We start from the raw sequence: 19349 nt of genomic DNA, 5'->3' as shown, positions 1-19349 counted from the left end.
CACTTTTCCAAAACTACACCTTTACCTTGCAAAAGCTCTTAGGTCAACAGCCTGACACCTGAACTCTCCTTGAGGACTCCTGATCTTATAGAAGGCAGTGAACACCCTAAATTTATCACCACAACATGGCAAAAGGGGGTAAGGATGCTCAACGTACAAGCAGCAATTCAACATCAAGCTCTCACTGCAAGTGAAGGAAAGCTTTAGTCTACACATAGGTGAAAAAAAAAAAGAAAATATGAAGGACCTGGGGTGGTTTTACAGCTGCCTTTGGGAAATACAAAAAACCAAGTGAGTGCTTCCCACTAACTCCTGAAACACCTTGCCTGTTCTAGGTTAAGATAACAGCATGTTCTTAGAAAGGTGCTCCTTTTAAAATTTAACATATTTATTCTTACAAGTACTTACACTGATGAAACAGGGAAGGATGAGTGTTCTTGCTCTACCGAAGCAACCAGCTGGGGTGTCATGAGTAAAGACATGAGTCCTCTCACCTCATCTGAGTTAATCAAAAGCTGAGCATCCCATCTCAAGTATTTATATGTGTTCCTTTGTAGCTGTTGGAGAGAAACATTTTCCAAAGTAAATCATCCCATCCTCAAGTAACTGCAGAAGTGGAATGAATCACTGAAGAAAGAGGGAATTTCAGTGACTGACTTAAACTAAAAACTAAACTGAATTCTAGACATCTAAAATTAGGTTAAGTTAATCACACCCTAAATAATTTGCCTAATCTCACAAAAAATAAAAAGCTTGCAGCAGAATGGAAGACAAGAATCTTCTCCAGTCTCACACTGATACTTGAACCATCAGGTTCTTCCTTCCTGCTGAGCCACCCTGCCTTTGCGTCTATTCAGCATTTATCACCAAGGGAAGGTTTGCATGTGCTCAGTGTGCAAAGCAATAAAATTGGCAATTTCGACTCAGATCTGGGTTCTGAGCTCTGATCATTATTCGTCACTCGCTTTCCATTTTCAAACCAGTTTTTCCTCAAAAAGTGCCAAAAGGCCTCACTGCCTCCACAAGTCAGGGCATTTGGTACCTCACAGTCCTCTGTTCTTGGGCCAGGAGATGCTTGCGCTGCCGCTAGCCACAATTCACCACATCATGGATGAAATATTTTGATCTTCAGCCCCCATTTCCCTCACTTCGGCAGTCTTCCCAAGCACACAACTTAGTGAAGAAAGCACATAGCTAAAGAACATAAAATAGACAGCCTGGGCACAAGCTCTGAATACTTCCATTTTCAAGGCCTACGAACAGAAGCTTCATTATTGCGCACTCACCAGTATGCCTCCGACACAGAAGTAAAAATAAAAAAAAAAAAAAGGCTAAAGTTCTCTTCCCGGGTTAGCTGAGGTTAAACAGGTGTTTTTGGTAAGGATTGCAGTTACATTTTGATTACACTAGCCCACATTCTTACATCACATAACGCAATATGATATACCCAAATGGATCCTTCAGTGCCAAACTGGGGCCCCCAGCTTGATGTTGTTCTAATTGTGTTTTTCATTAATCCCTGTGACCTCTGCAAAGCATCACCAACCAAATACAGGCTCTCAGAGCTGAGGGCTGGGTTTTCTTTTGGGGGTATTTTTTGTATCTCTTCTTTACTTCTTGATGGAGCAAAGCAGAAGTAAAAAGGAGTTTTCAAATTCAGCTGTGAGCATTAAGTTTGAGATTTGTCTGAACAAAAATACATCTACGGAACCATTTTATTGCAGTTGGATTGTGTGTCTTCTCTAGTAACCTGATCTAGCCTCCAAAAGGAAAACTCTTAACTTCTTTAGAGGGCTTTGGACCCAGCCTCTGCTACAGGAGTGCAAGCGTGAGGCAATGTATGCTGCTTTATAAAGAATAATATTAAAGGGGAGGCTGGGGGCAGAGGCCAATTCTTGATCTCATCCTGGAGTCACTCCACACACTTCAAATATGGCCAAATCCTGTCTCCAACCACACCCTGGCAACCTCATTTCCTTTATTAGGGTTGCAATGGCTCTGTCTGGGGGGAGCATTTGACCCAGGGGACCTCATTCTTTCCTGGCAGTAGCCCATCACCTCAGGAACTGGGGCCCTCCAGGGCCCTGGACTCGGCAGGAGTCAGATATTTCTGTGGAATTACATCAGGGACACTGGTGGTCACTGGCATCTCCTTACATTTTGTGCAGAGAAATAACATATTTCACTAGAAAGCATGGGACTGAAGGAGAGTGTGAATAGAAGAGATTTCTACTTGGAGAAGCCGCATTGGCAATACAGGAGCAGCATAGCTACTACACGGCTTGCCTGCTTTGTAGGTCTGTAGGTGTATTTTCGCGCACTCTGGAAAACGTTTGACAGATGTGCATTATTATGCACAGCAATAACTGGTGTATATTAAAATGAGCTGCTCAGGAGGGGAGGAGAGAAACGATGCACCTGTTTATGCACCTTCCCATCTACTGCTGTTTCTTCACTGAAAAACAACCACTGATTTATGCTCATCTGCATAAAAGGAAAAGACTTTGAATAAGATTTTTCTATGGCAGCAAGGGTAGCTGGTGTCCATTTCAGGCACTCAGCCTGTCTCCCAGGTACGTGCTTTTAAATTCCCCTCTGAATTATTCTGCAGCCGGTTGGGGGTACTATGCCAACGGCGGAGGCACACAGGATGTACTTTCTGCGGCCCACTCGCTAAGTCCTGGCACAGCTTTTCTAGTATCTCCTTCATAATGTCCTACTTCCCCCTGACAAACAGCTATTACATATAGCAGCCTTTTCCTTCCTCAGTCTTTTTCAGATTCCCAACTCCTCTCATTAGTTTCACATAGGATCTTTGCTTCTGCACTTGTTCAGATGAGGACTGCTCTAGAGTCACCCATTTGATCACTTTAAGTCTCTCTCATTTCAGAATGCAATGTGTGAGGTGACAGCCAAGCCACTGAGAAACCTGTGGGAATTTACCATTAATTTCCATGCTATTAAGATTTCTCCTTTGCCATCTGTATTTTTGAGGAGGTAGCAAGAGGAAGAAGTTCTGTCCCAACTCTGACATCAATGATAGAAGATGATGAGTTACTTCTGGGAGAAAAGCTAAGCTTCTGTGCAGTCCCGTTTGCACAGCACAAATCGCAGACCCCATTGAAATGGTGGGGGGAAGGAGTAGCAGCTGCGCTGCCGTCTCTTGAACCCTGGGAGCTGCTCTAACCAAGGCCATGGTAGAAAACCACACTGTTGCTGGATGATGGTTTGCAACTTCCTTGCCTTTCACCTGCAAAGCTGGTGAACCAGCCTTTGCCAGGAGATTCCCCAGGGCTCAGAAACGTGACTGGACCCATGGGAAAATCATCAACAGAGAAACCAGGTGACTCAGCAGGTCATCAGGATGGAAAACTAGGCAGCAGCCTCAGCCAAACTGACTATTTTAGTCCTATTTAAGAGCTAAAGGCAGCTTTAGCAAACAGCTTTGCTGCGGTAAAGGCAAAGCATAGCACCAGCTCCCCTTCCTACCCTTACAGCAACAGGAGTCTGTGCATTGCACGGCCATCACACACTGTCCTGTGCCCTGTTTTCTGGACAAACTACTGTCCATCAGATTGGCACGTATGCTGGTGATGTAGATGGAGAGACAGAATTCAAAAACTAATCCATCAGTTGCTACACAACCTTGAAACACAGTATAAAAATGGTACATGTACAGGCTTTTCGTATTTCTCTATCTTCCTTTTCTCTGCCACAGGAACCAGAGAGGGCCAAGGAAGGAAATCCCGCATCGGCAGCTTGAACACAAACCTCTAGTAGCAGTAGGACTATTAAAGGAGTAAGGCTCAGGAAGGGCATCAGAATAAGACTCAATTTGGATTTATTATTTCATACTGTTTCCAGATACTTTTCTATTTCATCCACAACAGATTATTCCTGACACTTTTAGAGGGCCCCTGGCCCATTTGCTTATTGGTCTGATCTTTACTAGCAATGAAACAAGAAGTCTTTGCTTACTCGGCTTCTGGAGAGTTAAGAGGATACCCTTTTATATTATTCACTGAAATTGCTTCTTGGCTAAAATATTCTTCTGTCAGTGTTTTTCATGTGTTCAGCAACATCTGCAGGATGTGGAAAGAACAGAAACAAACCAGATGTTGCAAAAGGTAGTGACACTGAAAAACATAATTATTACAGTATCTTGTTCATTTTTTTTGGTCCATCTTATGCCTTCATACAGCAGTAACTTTTACTGCTGAAACAGAGACTGACTCACCTAAGTTCTTTCTAAATAGATTTACAATCATTTGTAAAAATTGACATATACCCCCCATTAAAGCCAAATTTCCTTTAGCAATTTCAGAGGAAAATAGATTAAGGGAATGGGGATATTTATCTCAGACATCAACATTTATTCATTTAGGTAATTATCACTTCATTATGCTGTCAAAGAGAGCATGCGGGGAAATTCACCACTGATGAACCAAACGCCACTGAAGTCCTCCACCTCTCGTGCAAGATCAGGGTGCCAGCTCATGCCCTCGCCAAGCATTTGTCACAGTGATGTGACAAGAGCTGCGGGTCCAAAAACTGTACAAGCGGAGTCTCCTGTGCCGTGTGGGTGAACAACCGCAGCCTGATCCAACAGCGCCCCCAAAAGCAAACCCATGGGCAGCCGGACACCCCCATACCCTCCCTGCACGGCGGCCTACAGCCACGGCTTGCGTCTGCTCCACAAACTAGCTATTTTATTTTAAAAGCTGTTCACTCGATAAGAAGAAGGAGGAAAAATAAAAATTAAAAAGCCTTACAGCCTTATGAACGCCTGCTACAGTGCAAAAAAAACAGGAGAGTCTCTGTTAGATTGGGAAAATTTTCCAGTTATTTTAACTCAGAGTTCAGGAATTTTGTAGGGGGATCAGAAGACCTGCAAGCTCTGCCAAATTCTGAGGGAACAAAGTATAACTAGATTAATATATAAATCTTATTAACTAAAATGTAGCTGAATACAGTCATTTGTTATCAAAGTCTTTCGATTGTTTAACATATTGCAACATTTTGGTCTCATGGGCTCCCTGCCAAGTTGAGGCCTAATTAAGGTGCTTGGAAATGAATAGTGTTCTAATTAGTTTAATTACAATATGATGAATTATCAAACTAATTTTTAAAAACAATGTGCAATTAGCCTTTTAGCATTCAACCCCCACTTTCCCAAACAGGAAATGAAGCAGAACATACTTGTTTTTATCAGAAGGCTGGAGGCTGAACCACCCCAACCCAGGAGTGCCCGAGGACACAGCAAGACACACTGCTCCCCTCCTCCTTTCACCCCACTTCATGCTTTGGGCTTTGACTCTAACGCCTCTGGCAACGTCTGGGGAAAGCATGTGGTTCAGTCCAAGACTGGATTGATGCTCCTTTTCAGATTCTCAACCCGGAGCTTTCCCTACTGCTTCACTTAATTTGGGGTTGCATTGAAAATCCTGAAGCATTACCTGAGTGGCCATACTGTCTTGGTAAGGTTTTTTAGTATTACCTTTCAAAGCAGTGAACGAGTAAATTCATTTGCTCGTGAACCGTAAAGGTATACAAGTTCCTACCTACAGCACGTAGGGAAGTATTGTGTCAGTAACCATCTAGTCTGTGCTCCATAACTGCACAAACACTATTTTCCATTTTCTGAGTATGTTTTTTTTACATTTGTCCCCCAAAGGCTATTTTCTGCCTCTGGCTACCGATCCCACTGCATTACTCCCCCAGACAGCAAACCTTTCCAGAAATACACTTGCACCTGCATAACCTCAGTAATGTTGCACCCTTGGAAGTGAAAGCACCATCTGGTCCTACTGTAGAGCGGTTCATTACTGGAGGAGTGGCCAAAGGTCGCCACCTTTGATTAGCACTGCCAGGTATATAAGTAGAGTTTGGCTCAATTACAGCATAGCTCATTGCTGAGCAATAGAAGAGGACGTATTAAAAATATACGTACCCATTGAATGGAAGGAAGGAGCAAGGAAGTTCACTTTAATGACATGAATCCTTTAACAAATAATCAGGTTAAAAATGATCCACTTGGTATTTTGATGAGAATGGATTTTCTCATCCTGTGAACCAGAAAGAAAATGTGGCAGTAAAATAGCTTTCGGCATGACTTAATTATCCCCAGAAAGACTTAGGAGCCTGCTCCAGCAAAGCACTTAAATGCATGCCGAACTTTAAGCACATTGGCATTCTCAAGGGACTATTCATATATCTAGAGATAAGCATATGCTTAAGTGCTCCGGCAAGACACAGATCAAATTGAAGTCTCTCATCAGGGCCTGGAGTCACAGCTAACGCAGCTGGCAAGCGTGACAGCCTTTGAGATGTCCTGTCCACCTGGGTGCTTATAAAGTCCCCGTCATCCAGACTATCTGAGTGTTTTCCAATAAACAAAAATAATCAATCACAGTTTCTTCACTTCCTGAATGGCAAGTAGAAAGAGGATTTAAATAGGTGCATGTAGTTGTAGATTAAATCAGTTTACTGGAGGGAACCAAAGCAAGGAGATGAAGTTGCCATATGTTTCTGCTTGTGCTGAAGCTAGTGGTCATGCTTGTTTTTCCTGGAAATTTGTTCCACAAGCTTAGTCTGGCTATTGCCAGAGCCTTCATTTATTTGTCAGCAGTGGCAAGGATCCAGCAGATGAGGCTCTTGTAAGAAAAAAGGACTGCAGAGAGCGCTGACCTCTCAAGTAACTATGGTCAAACCTACCAAAGGCTTAAACACCACAGCAGAGGTGTTTGGCTGAAATCTGCACACTGAGGAGCCACTCCAGGCTGTATAAGGGCATATTGCTACGAGGACTTGGTGATGCTTTTTGGCAGAACACGTGGCTAAGATCCTAGACTTAAAGACTAGGCATCAAACAGCAGGCTGCTGTGGTCTTGCTGCTGCCCCTTTGCCAGTCACAGCTATGGGCATCCAGCACCATGAGGGTGCCCAGAAGAGCTGAAGCTTGCTGATCAGTCCAAAGGCCCAGGCTTTCAATACAGAGGATATAGAAGAAACACAGTTTTCTGAAGAATTCCTCTCCTCTTTTATCCAATTCTTAAGGGAAACAGAGAGCTGGCTCTGTTCCTTCCTACCAGCTTTCCCAGTTAATTTTTGCAAGACTACAGCTGTAGGGAGGACTGCTTCTTACAGGACCCTACAAGCAGCCCTCTGGCTTGAGGAGGACTGGGAGGTGGCAAGCCAGGCTGGGTCTGTCTGTTCACTACCAGTGATACATTTGGTGAGACAAATGTTTGAAACAGGTGCCTTGCCAGCCATGCAATCTTAGGAGAACTGAAGAAAACACTAACAAAAAAAAAATCATTTCTGGCAATAAAAAGGTTAACACAAAGCAGTAGGTATAAAGATAACTCAAACCCATCATTAAAGAAATTCAGTTATTTAGTCAATTTTACTTATTTACAGGCTAGAAGATTAATGAGCTCAAATACAAACTGAGACAGTAATTAGGTTTCAAAAACATACTATAACACAATCAATCATTGCTTGGGAGTATAATGACATTAGGGTAGAGCCCTCTTTCAGCTGAAGTTATTAGCATGTGATTGGTGAAGACTGGACCTGAAGAGAGAGTCTACCCCAGGGTCCTGTAATAAAATGAAAGAGGAATCTTAAATAAGGAGAAACTATGTCTTTGACCCTTTGTCCTTTGCCTGTAGATGTAGAGATACTGTATTCGGGATTTAGGGCTCTGTAACAGGACTTTGGGGAATGATGGCATTTCAAAAGACAGTTGGTATTTTACTTTAAACAAGACTTTACTTGAGACCTAATACGGCACAGACAGTATGTATATGTCCTCTAATCTGGTCTTTGAGGCTATTAGCAGCTCCTTCCAAGGCATTTCAGATATCTTCTCAAAGTCTCTGCAAATACATCAACTTAGAGAAGGAATTCAAAATGTTACAGAACACAAAGTGGAAGAAAGCATGAAAACTTCACGTAAAGAAAGGAAAACCAGGAACTATACAAAAGCAAAGTTCTCAATTACTGTTGCTAAAGCGTTATTTGCTGGTGAACTGCATAAATGGTTTTTACGTATTCTCATTGCAAAGAAACTGGGTAAATGTTCCTTAAACCCAGCGTCAATTGGGTTCACAAAGAGAGGATATGGCTTTTAAGATTTAACCCAAATTTTGAAGTCAGATTTTTATGCATGTATCAGCTTAATCCAGCTCCCACAGAAATCAGAGGTAATTCCCCCACAGATTTGAATTGGAGAAAAGTTACAACAGTGTGTGTGATTTTTCAAATTCCACCTAAGTACCTAAAATCAGACACTTTAAGCAAAGGTTTTCAAAAGTGGCTATGGCATTTTCTCACATTCTTTAAAATGTCCTTGAAAATCATATCCTAAAACAATATTTGAGCAGCTAAATAGAAGTGGTCTAATTTTCAGAGATACTGAGTACTTCCAGACTTCAATAATTTCAGTATTCAGCTCTTAAAACCAGACTACTTCCTTTGACATACCTATATATAGGGTTAAGTACCTAATTCTAAGTGCCCAAGCTTTAAAAATGTCAGCCTTAACCCTCACACACACTTCTCATGTATATCCAAGTAAATACACACTTAAAATAACTTCTGCATCACCACCACATCTAAAATGAAATCTTCATAATTTCCTTCACCTCAAGGGCTCAGTGGCACAGCCCCTGCATTTTGCTACTAGCGTCATTCTCTACAGAAATCTAGTTGCTATTATTTATTCACTGTGGTATTCTCAACTATCCCAATTCCCTAATGAACAATTGAAATGGATTGCAATAAGGACATGACACAAAGGAATAAGAAGCTGAAATGTATTTCCCGGCTTCAACCTCCTAACCTGAGGGAAGGTTATGATGGTTGACATGGCTAGGGTCAACAGCGATCGGTTCTAGTGGTTACTGTCACATAGATAATATGAATACTTTTGACGGCATTTCAGAGCAATCCTAGCGGTTGATAAATCAAACACAGAAGAACTTTAACTCAAAACGTATTGTAAACAATCTCAAAATGGAGGAAAAAAAAGACACAAAAGCAAAACTATATTTCAAAGCAGGAGTGTGAAAACATAACAACATGCAACTCCAGTCAATACAATCAATCCTGATAACAAGAGCAGTCAATGCAATTACATTTTATAAAATCAATGCATCCTCCTACTACGAAAACCAGGCAAGGAAGGAAATGAACCAACAACCCCCTCTCTATCAGCATGTGACAATTACAGTTTCACCAAACACAGCTAAACAAGGAGCAGAGCAAGTGTAAATCCTGAAACCCTGGCAAACGAGCCAGCAGTCTTCAGTCCAAAGGACAAGCTTTTACCTGTCTGCTCTTCTGACCCTTCACACTTTAATTCATTTTCACCCACTGATACCAAAATGTAACTCTTTGAATGACATTTTTCTGAATCTAAGCTGCTGGACCCTCCTTTTTTATCTCCCCCACGTGACAGAATCACAAATGTGACATATGACTTTAAATCAAGCCATGTGATTACAACTGCCCAGGTAACATAACTTGTGAGCTCTCTCTTACCTTTCCGTATCAATTTAGGGCACAAGAAAGCCTGAATGGAAAAACTGACTGTATCATTTGCCCGTTTGAAAATTCACTTCAGTTGAACAAAAGTGAATTTTAGGGGTTTGCAAAAATCCATTAATACCTCCAGTTGTTTGGTATTAAGAACCTTTAACATGTTCAACCTCTCATCTCATCCCCTTCCCCAGGAGAAACACCTACAGAAGTCAGTACACGCCCTGCCCATGGAAAGCTTGAAGGATGAGGCTCTCAATACAGTAAATTCCCAGGAGGGAATTTTAGATTTTACATTAGGCTCCCTGCCCTGACTGAAGTGATGCCTTTCTCATCAAAACACTACTGCTGACCTGAGCCCTGTGAAGGAGACTGAATGAAGAGTCTGAGAGCAGGCAAAGGAGTCTTTCTGATGGCCCTCCTTAATTATGAAGCTAGTTTTAGGTTGGAGAGTATTTGATGATCTTGTGATAAATGTTTGAAACCGGACTGTAACAAGGAAGGTGCAGTGGTCACAGAGAGGGGGGTTAGAGATTTGCACCACGTAACCGTGGGTATTTAACTCCCGGGTGTTAAGCCCTTAACCTATCTCCAGGGGAGCCTTTTATTCCTTCAGAAACAATACAAGAACTTTGGCTGCTAGACAGGTTACCTGAGGTAGGTGCCCACCGTCAGCACACACAACTTGCCCTCCAAGGATATGTTGCAATGTGTGTGCCTGTCCGATTGAAGGAGAAAACCTCTTTTTAGCAAGTCCTGAGTAGTATTCCCTGCCATCAGGCTTTGCACACACTTACCCCTATCACCTTCTCCCCAACATCTGTTTGGACATCTGTCCAAAACGGAGATGTCATTAATTTCATGCAGGGTTGCAAATTGGTTTTAGCCATAGCATCCCTCTGCAAGAAGTGGCTGATCATCAGTGTCTGTAAATGATGAAAGAGAATGACAGTCTTACAAAACTAAACCAGAAACAACTCCTTTGTTTTGTATTATCCTAAGCAACAACACTGCAAACATAGCTCCAGCAAATCATCTATTTTCCATTTAACTAGTACAAAAGAATTGCAGATACAAACAATTATTACTGTTACATTATGCACTTGCATGTGGGAGAAAGAGAGTACATAGTTTTGCTGCATTTTTCTTTTTCCTCTTATGGAACACATCCAGCCTTAACACCCCTTTCTCTTGGAAGAGAAAGCTGCAGTTATTATTTCCTGATATTTCCAGCTTAGCAACTACCCATCTGTAGTTTTTTCATCACCAGTGTTTTACATGTGTACGACCAGCCTCAAGCAGTCACACGATGACATAAGTATTTGTGGATCCCTGATTTGTTACCTGCGTACTTTCCTTGTAGTGTTTTCTCACCAGTTTTAAAGTGTCTCAGGAAATCTCCATGGGATGCCATGGATCAGATAACATGTCAGGTTTACAGACCCTTTCATATGTTGAATTGTGGACTACTACACACAAACAGTAATCCCTAGGCATCTTCTGGATCATTCATAAAGCTGCATACTCCTTCTTGGAGACAGTTATGGCATGATCTAACTTAATTTATTGAGAAAGAAATGAAAGAAAGCAATTACAAAGACTAGAGAGAAGGAAACAAAGTTGGAGTATTTAATATTTACCAAAACTATAGTGAGCATTTAGTAAAGAAAGTTGTTCTTACAGAGGAGATATCAACTTTGGCACAGTTTAATGACTTTCAAAATGAGGAATACTGCTCACCAATTAGGAACAATAGAGAACTGCTAAATAAGTTCTTCAGCTTGGCAAGTGATGCTTGGGTAGACTTCCAGGGAAGCTGAGGAGAAAGCTGAGCAGCAATGCATGATCTACGTAGCCCACGTCACAAGAAGGAAAACCAGCTAAAACGCTGAACAGCTCTAGCATACCACCGCCACTACCATGGGGTGATGCAGTGCATCATCCGTGTTACTGCTATGTGGGACTGTGGCCCTGGAGAGAACTGAAATCAGTATGGATCTTCCCATCTGAACTCAGGGGGTCCTGGAAAAACACTATTATGTGCATTCAGTTAGAGACAGAATTCCTCTTGGCCACCACAGATGCCTACTTAAGACTAAATGAACAATTATTAAAGAACCCAAGTGACTAGACCACAAATGAATTCAGGTACCCCAAAAGAAGCTGAAGGTACTCATCTCCAAGCAGGTAATACACTGATGTAACATTTGGGCCATGGTCTACATGACAGCCATAGCCCGCCTCTGAACCACATGGCTTTACAAAAACAGATCATAAACCAAACGGTCAAAAGGACACACCTAATAGCCATGTCTTCCAAGACCAATGTGTATGAGCAGAAGTCCCAGTAACTTCTGGCAATTCAAAAGTATCGTGATTGCCACAGCTGGGTTCAGCTTCATGGTCTCAGCAAGACCTTCAAAAATGATGAGGTTTTGAGATTGAGCCAAGCTTCTTGTCAGCGCTTCATACTTCAAGGCATTTGTATTCATAATTCCTGTTACTTAACACAACAGATCCTAGCATGACAAATCCTAAAAAACTCTTATGCTGGGGTCTTCGTTTTCAGGATTTGCACCAGAGCTTAACTAAATTAGAAAGTATTTGTATGGCATCCCTGTTTGAGCTGCTGGTTGATGTTTTATGTTTTAATGTTTTAAGCAAAGTTTATTATGACAAGTTACTGAAAGTGCTTTTAGTAGGTCAATAAATCATGGACCTATCATATCACTGGGTGACAGCTATGCAAAGCATAGAAGGAAATTTGATATTATTCCAACAAAATAGCAACTACAGCTACTTCCAGCTTAGCTGTAAAGCCACATAAGCCTGTTGACTGTGAATTGAAGAGGTAAATAATTATATTTTGGGGAAGGAAAGCAAGGCCTTCGTAGATTTTTATCTGTCTGGTATTTCTAAAACTCGGGGGGCGGGGAATTATTTATTTAATCTAAACTGGTCCTCTGGATGCCCACCATGGAGTCTGTTCTATAATTACCTAATGTGGAGGAGTGGGGAATGGGCTGGGGAGAAACATAAAGCAGATGAAAAAAAAAGAGGATAAAAAGATTTCTGAGAGATTGAATTCAGTTTTGGCATCTCTCCAACCATATGGAAATTGAAGGGATGTTAAAAAAAATTCTAAGACAGGATGCACAGGACAAGGGTGGGAAGTTTCACTCGTTATTACTGTCAGGAGAAAAAAACAAAACAAAACAAAAAAAAACCTTTATATATGCAAGACAGCAGCACCCCTGTCAGATCCGGGTGTGTGCCTGAACTTCAGTAAGAAAGCAACAATGACCCAATCTCACTTTGAAACTGTTCACACCTGATCAGACACATATGAGAAGTCTCTCTGAGACACGCAGCAGAGTTTGAAGACAAATTTGCAGGGAAAAAATATTCTTACCCTATTCTGTTCCACAGTACTTTCAACTGCCTGGTATAGCTTTTGACAGCAAAGAGCAGCTGCTTATTGCCTGGTGTAGCCATCGCTCCATGTCTAGCCTTGGGTCTGGACTCCACGGCTGCAGCGTAACAGATATTACATCACGGAAGGACTCACGGCTGGAAGGCATCAGAGGAGACCCATGTTGAAACCAAGTGTCTAGTTAAAATTAGACTAGAGAATCTACTGTCATGTTTTCTTCAAATGTAAAGGGCAAAAACATGTGTGTTCATTCTGGATGCTGTTTCTTTTCTGACTGTAAATTAAGGGATTTAACATGTATAAATCTCTTTGCAAGAGGACTGTCACACTTAAAACCTGATAAAATATCCATGGATTCCTCTGCCATCAGGGCTAACCACTGGATGTGTTATGCAACACAATGGTATTTCACATAAGATTCGTAAAATTTGAGAAAACTTGGGAAAAGCATTTTAACCCACTTTCGCCTTATCTCAGGATCTGAGCCTCTCAATCATTTGCAGCTTGTGTCCTCTTCTAAGGAAGAGATACATACCCCAGTTTTAACAGTGAATCAGAAAGTAGAAGGTACGATGAGCCTGTGAAGAAAGGCAAAACATAACTACATATCAAATGTAGGTCGAGACACCCGTACTTTATTACTTCAACCTTCTCAGTCTGTGAACAAGATGCATTTGAAGTCACAGAAGCTAGGATGTGAACAGGTTCACCTGCTGCACCAAGACCTTCTGGGGCAATGCTCAAAATCAAAATGACATCTGCAAAGGTGTGTCACCAGGATTCACATGGGATAACCCAATACTCTTCCCATAAAGGTTCAGCAGGCAGGTGACACGGGCTTTGAAGAATATGATGTGGGCCATGTGCAAACACAAACCATCTAGATACACTTGTGAAAGACAGCCAGTGATGCTTGCTTAGCATACAGGGAGAAAAGGCAAGCTTAATCGAGGAGAGAATTGGAAAGCTGGCTGCAGAAGCTGCTCGTGTACTGCCCCAGTCGAAAGGCTGGGTCACTGAACTGGTACTCCACAGACCCACATTATAGTACCAGATCTGAGCAGATCTTGGGCAGATCACTTTTTTCCCTGTCTCCCTCCCCTGGATAACCCTGCCCTTTTTAAGTATAAGATCATAGGGTTGAATTATCATATGCATTCAATTTTAAAGCTACTGACTGTCTTACGTGGAAGAAAAGACAATAGTACAGTATCCCTGATAACTCTTTGCACTCCAGTTGTACCTTCAGTCTTTCCTGCAGGGTCAGAGTCCTACTCTTCCACGTACTGTATACAGGAAAAAAGGGACATTTCTAGTCTTAAAAAGACTTTCTCAGTATCTGAAGCACAGAAGAAGATAATCTATTATCACACACCCTTCTTTGCGCATTAAAGCACTGTTCAAATGCCTTGCAGATTCAGGTCTGAATGGAAAGGCTGCTAAATAGCAGTATCTGTAATGTAATGAAGTTTACAATTAATGACTAAGCAGAAAAACTAAGCCTGCAAACTTCTAAGAAGATAATAGATGGATGATCTTTTGTTTTACCAAGTAAGACAAAAGAAAGGAAGAATGGTAGACAGAAAAAGACAAATGTACACTGTTAATCTCAAATAAGTACAGTAGTACTGAAAAAGGTGCTTACAGTGAATCACATGATTCAATAGGATGAATTATAATTAAGAACAGAACATAATTCTATATAAAATATGGGGTCCAGCAGTGGAGTGTAAAGATCCGAGGGCAAAGTTGGTGTAAAATATAATAAGAAAGGCAAAGATGGAGAATTGAACAGAGCAAGATCACAGCAGGGGTTAAGATAAATAAGACATTTTTAAAGTACACACGGAAGGAGAGGGCAGTGAAGGAGACAGAAGGGCCTCTTAAAAATGGCAAGTGTAATTTATCGACACAAGTAGTAAGGGCATTGTTTAAGGGAAAAAAAAATAATGAAATGAATTCTTCACCTGAGTGTGCAGAGAGGAGAGGGGACAGATGCCAGAAAGAGACATAAATTTCCCAGAGGAGAAAGCGAAATGTTTAAGGAAATCAAGATCACCCCAGTGCTGCTGATCAAGAAAGTGGAATGTCGGAAAACCGAAAAAAAGATTGCAGGAACAAACATGATGTATCCCAAAATCTAAGGGAGAGGGGAAGAAATATGCAGAGACGCTCAGAACCTGGAAAGCACTTGGTGGGAAGTTGTATGCGCCAGCAGAAATCCGACACTGTGCTACCATATGGTTAAAGCTAAATTCAGGCTGTGGATGCCACCCAGCAAGCTGGTATTTTTGCTTCAAAGCCCTTTTGGCAGTAAAGGAAATTTTACTAGCAATAAAAAGGCCAGTCTTCTTTGCTTCCTTCTTGCTTGCCCAGTTTCCTTTCCACCACCTGCTTTTTGCAAAGTTAGCCTGTGACAGAAAGGGTGTCTGCGAGGGAATATTCCTGAGGAGCTTGTGTGGCCACCATGCTTCCCCACAGTAGTGGGGAGCGTATCTCAAATCCCCCATCGCGGCTGCAGTGCTTGGTACTGCTCCCAATGTGCGTTGCTACTTTTAAACTGAGTTTTTTAAACTGTTCTACAAAACAGAAGTCTTACCAAAGACATAGGGAGTCCACACTATATTGCAAAACCTCAGTCTGTAAAAGCTACAGACCCTAAAGGACTTGGCCCTGCAGGCATCAGCTCAGTTTTAAGCACCTGACTATTCCATTGACGCCAGTAGAATTGCTCACAAACGTCCATCTGAGTCCATATGCTACTGCTCCAGCAAAGAAGCAGTAATTAAGCTGGGCTTACAGCACGTATATCATATAAATGGAAATAGCAAACAGAGCAGTAGAAGGACTAATGTTGGAGGGAGATGGTGTCAATGACACGCACTTAAGCAAAGACAGAGTCAGGCCTTAAAAGAATTTGTGGGGAATTCGGCTACCCTAAGAATAGACGGTACTTGGAGCAGCAATGGGGCAGCTGCTATTCGTAGAGGTTTAGAATGGCTATTCTAAACTTAGTGTGCAAGTATTCAAAGGTGGTAAATACTGAAGGATATGCACAGATGCTACCAAGAAAAAAAAAACAAACAAAAGTGCTGATTGAAGAGTGCGATCAAGCAAGGTGCTGAGTGCCAGTTCCTCAAAGGTGCTACACTGATCTATACCGGTTGAAACCCAGCTCCTACATGCTTCCTTCCACTCCTAGCAATGAGATTTCAGAGCTCTGCACCACACAGGAGCATTTTTCATCATGCAGGATTATATGCGCAGGGCCTAATCCCACTGACTTCAAGGGCAGACTTTTGAACAGCTCCAAGGGTTGGTATGGACTTTCGATGAGCGTATCCACTCCCACCATCTACAGCACTTCCCCCAATTACCACTGGGTAACTGGTTTTACTCTGTTGGGGACTGTTTTGATAACACTCCAACTCAGCGCATAAACTAAGGCTGTGAAAGTAAAATGGGTTGATGCCAAGCGCAATTGGATGCGTCAGATATACGCAGTGCAAGTGCAGGGAGGACAACAGGGAGAATTCAGATACACGATGTGAAACCTCAGTGATCAGAGGCCAGCGGCTGCAGTCTGTACTCTTTGGGTGAAACTCTGCCCGGTAATCACTCAGCGACCTTTGCAGACTATAATGACATGCCTAAAATAAATAGAAGTGCAGCTGAGAAATTTAGGACAAGACAGAAATAAGAGCAGAAGCTGTAACTCTTTGGAAGATTTATAATTTATGACCGTTCCATGGCATGAGTTCAACTGTGACCTCTCAGCTGGCAGCTGTCTTTATGCTGCTTTCTCCTTCCACCTGCCTAGTGAGAAAACAGCCACCGTCTCTGTGAGCATGGATAAATCTGTCACACTGACTTACACAATGAACTCTCTGGAGGGAGACTGAAGTAGTCCAGAGAATAAATCTAGCCCTCAGAAACAGTAGCAAGGTTGTCCAAGTTTACAGCATCTCCTTTTAACCCCTTTGGTGGGGACCTTAGTGGCTATAATTATAACTGCCACTGTCTGACATGCTGAAGCTGGGAATCCTCTGCAACATGATGGATGTCTCGCTCAGGACAAGTTGGACACAAAAAGCATCCAGGACAGGTCAATGATGCAATATGCAGCTCTCATCTGACGTGGCAGCCCTGGGCTTTAAAGCCTTTCCCAAGGACATCCAGGTGGGCAAAATGGTTTTACAAGACAAAAATGTCTTTACTGAAGTGCTCCGATCACAAGGACAAAGCACTGAATTAGATCATTAGATTTTAAGGCCAAAAAGGTGTTATTAGTTTAGATGTATTAACAGGCTCCTTCCACTCCTCCTATACTTCTGATGGGAATACGATGATTTCTGAACGTAACCGATGTCAGAAAGACATCATCCTCTAATAAAATCTCTCTAAGGCAAAGCATCTTGGTACTCTCCAGAAAAGTACTTGGGCCAAACCAAATGGCTGTCTGTGACTAGGGATTACAGTTTGTAAAAGAAGCTAATGTTATTTAAAAATGGACAGTTTAAAAAACAAATGCCAGAGACTACTTTTTGTTCATAGATTAATATTAAGAATTCATATCTAAATAGCTTATAAGGGCTTTGGACTGTGATTCATCCGTGTTGTGATAGATAATAAATTCATTCTAATAGGCAGTTGATGAATTGCCCATCACTGGACCTTATCTTGAACACCTCCTGCAGATGTGCTTGGACACCTTTCAAACATATTTACAACACGCCTATGACATCTGTTGAGCCACACAGAAATAGGACCTTAGTACAAAGGCAAGAAAACTACAGTATCATACAGTGTTACGGCCAGGACCGATGCCAACACCACAAAATCCCCTCTGGGCAAGCCCATTATTCTCACCAGACCTCAGTTTTATTCATGCAATTTCTTTCTCCTGTAGCTCTAGTTTGCATCTGAGCTTGATACAGTCTCATGAACAAGGAAAGTCATCCCAAGACATCTGCAAAGCCACATTCCACTTCACCATACCATGGCTTTGCTCTGAAGGCAGCAGTAAATGGTAGAACAAGTGGGTGAAGAGAGGCTCCTGCACCCACCATCCCTACTGGAAAGGTTGCTCTGCAGCAAGGATTATTTTTTTCTTCCAGACCCTGAAGAGTGCACTGTGACTGCTCTATGTTATTCTTATCCCTCTATCATTCTCCTCCTCATCCCTGTTTTGTGTAGGATTTACAAAGTCCTCTGCAATTTTATCTCCCCTGTTCCTCAAACCTTATCACACACACCAGACATAGCTTGCTTCTATTGTGCTTAAGTTGCTTCCACCCTTCTTCCTGCAGTGCTTAGATTCCAGTAGTCCACATTTGCCATTCCTTAACTAACAGAGGAAACTTCATTGTGTGAAAGCAGTACTATTTGTCTGGAACTCATGAAAGTACAACTCAATACGATGGCTTTGTCACAGGCTTCTATTCTATTATGGCAATACCACTCAAGCCTTCTGGCCTCTACATCTCTGTCAATAGTAACAGCAAGACCTCTCCCTCAGACCTTATCTATATTCCTGCTTTGTACTCAAAACCTTCAAAGAACAGGGAGGGCTTTGATGGGATGCAAAAGAGCATTGACCAAAAGAGGGCTCAGTTTTCTGAGAGGTTTCATGATAAAACTGAATGCCAAAACCGATACTCAGAGGCACTTGGTAGTAGTCACCTTTCAACTACTTTGAGAAGCTCTTTTGGCATTGAGGCAGCCTGCAAGCAAGGAATTGGACTGTGAACCTTCAATGTGCTTTTCTAAGGACAAAAAAAAAGACGCTGTCAAGAACTTCTGTACAAATGTCCCTGACCAAGTCCCACAATAATGTTATGAACCACCGTGAGAAGAAATCATGCAGTGTGCTATTCAGACTGCTAAAGCCAGATGCTCAAAGGTGCTGAGTACCCTCAGCTTCCCATGACCTGAAGGGAGCAGGGGGTACTTAGACATCTTTACTATCTTGCAGAACAGGACACTAAGCAAACCACACTGTAACTCAACAACCTTGCTTATGCTTTTCTCTTTAAACATGCATTTCCATATTGCTTAATTATGTGATTCTAAAAGCATTTTGTTAGAAGCTGTATGAGGCACATTCTAGTAATGGAGATGTACGGCAGTTTCCAAGATTTAGTTCATAAAAGCACTGTGGTAATCTTAATATCCCAGATACTGTTGACAGTACAGCAGTGCAATGTAGCATAACTGTCTGCCAGTTAAGGTAATGATCAGGTGGCATGTGACAGAGAGAGAAAGAAAGAGAGAGGGAGAACAAGCTACTGGCCAGCAGAGGAAAATTGCCATACCTCGTTGCTCTCCTGGCAGAGATTTTGTTCTCAGGCCTTTCACTCCGACCGTTCAGACA

The 19349-nt window shown here is 42.0% G+C and overlaps 1 long non-coding RNA gene across 2 annotated transcripts in view; it reads right to left on the bottom strand.

Annotated features, from left to right (window-relative positions):
• LOC137670717 (uncharacterized) overlaps positions 1-19349 on the bottom strand; it is a 175659-nt gene that overhangs the window by 97740 nt on the left and 58570 nt on the right. The window contains exon 1 of one of the 2 annotated variants that reach the window (XR_011049344.1): positions 409-519. The exons of the other annotated variant lie outside the window; for it this stretch is intronic. This is a non-coding gene — a long non-coding RNA (uncharacterized lncRNA). Of the gene's footprint in view, positions 1-408; positions 520-19349 lie in introns of those variants that run through there. 2 annotated transcript variants of the gene reach the window in all.

This window comes from Nyctibius grandis, chromosome 1 (genome assembly GCF_013368605.1).
Source record: "Nyctibius grandis isolate bNycGra1 chromosome 1, bNycGra1.pri, whole genome shotgun sequence".
NCBI lineage: Eukaryota > Metazoa > Chordata > Aves > Nyctibiiformes > Nyctibiidae > Nyctibius > Nyctibius grandis.
The sequence above is the reverse complement of the archived record's forward strand: the minus strand, read 5'-3'. Positions and strand labels throughout refer to the sequence as shown.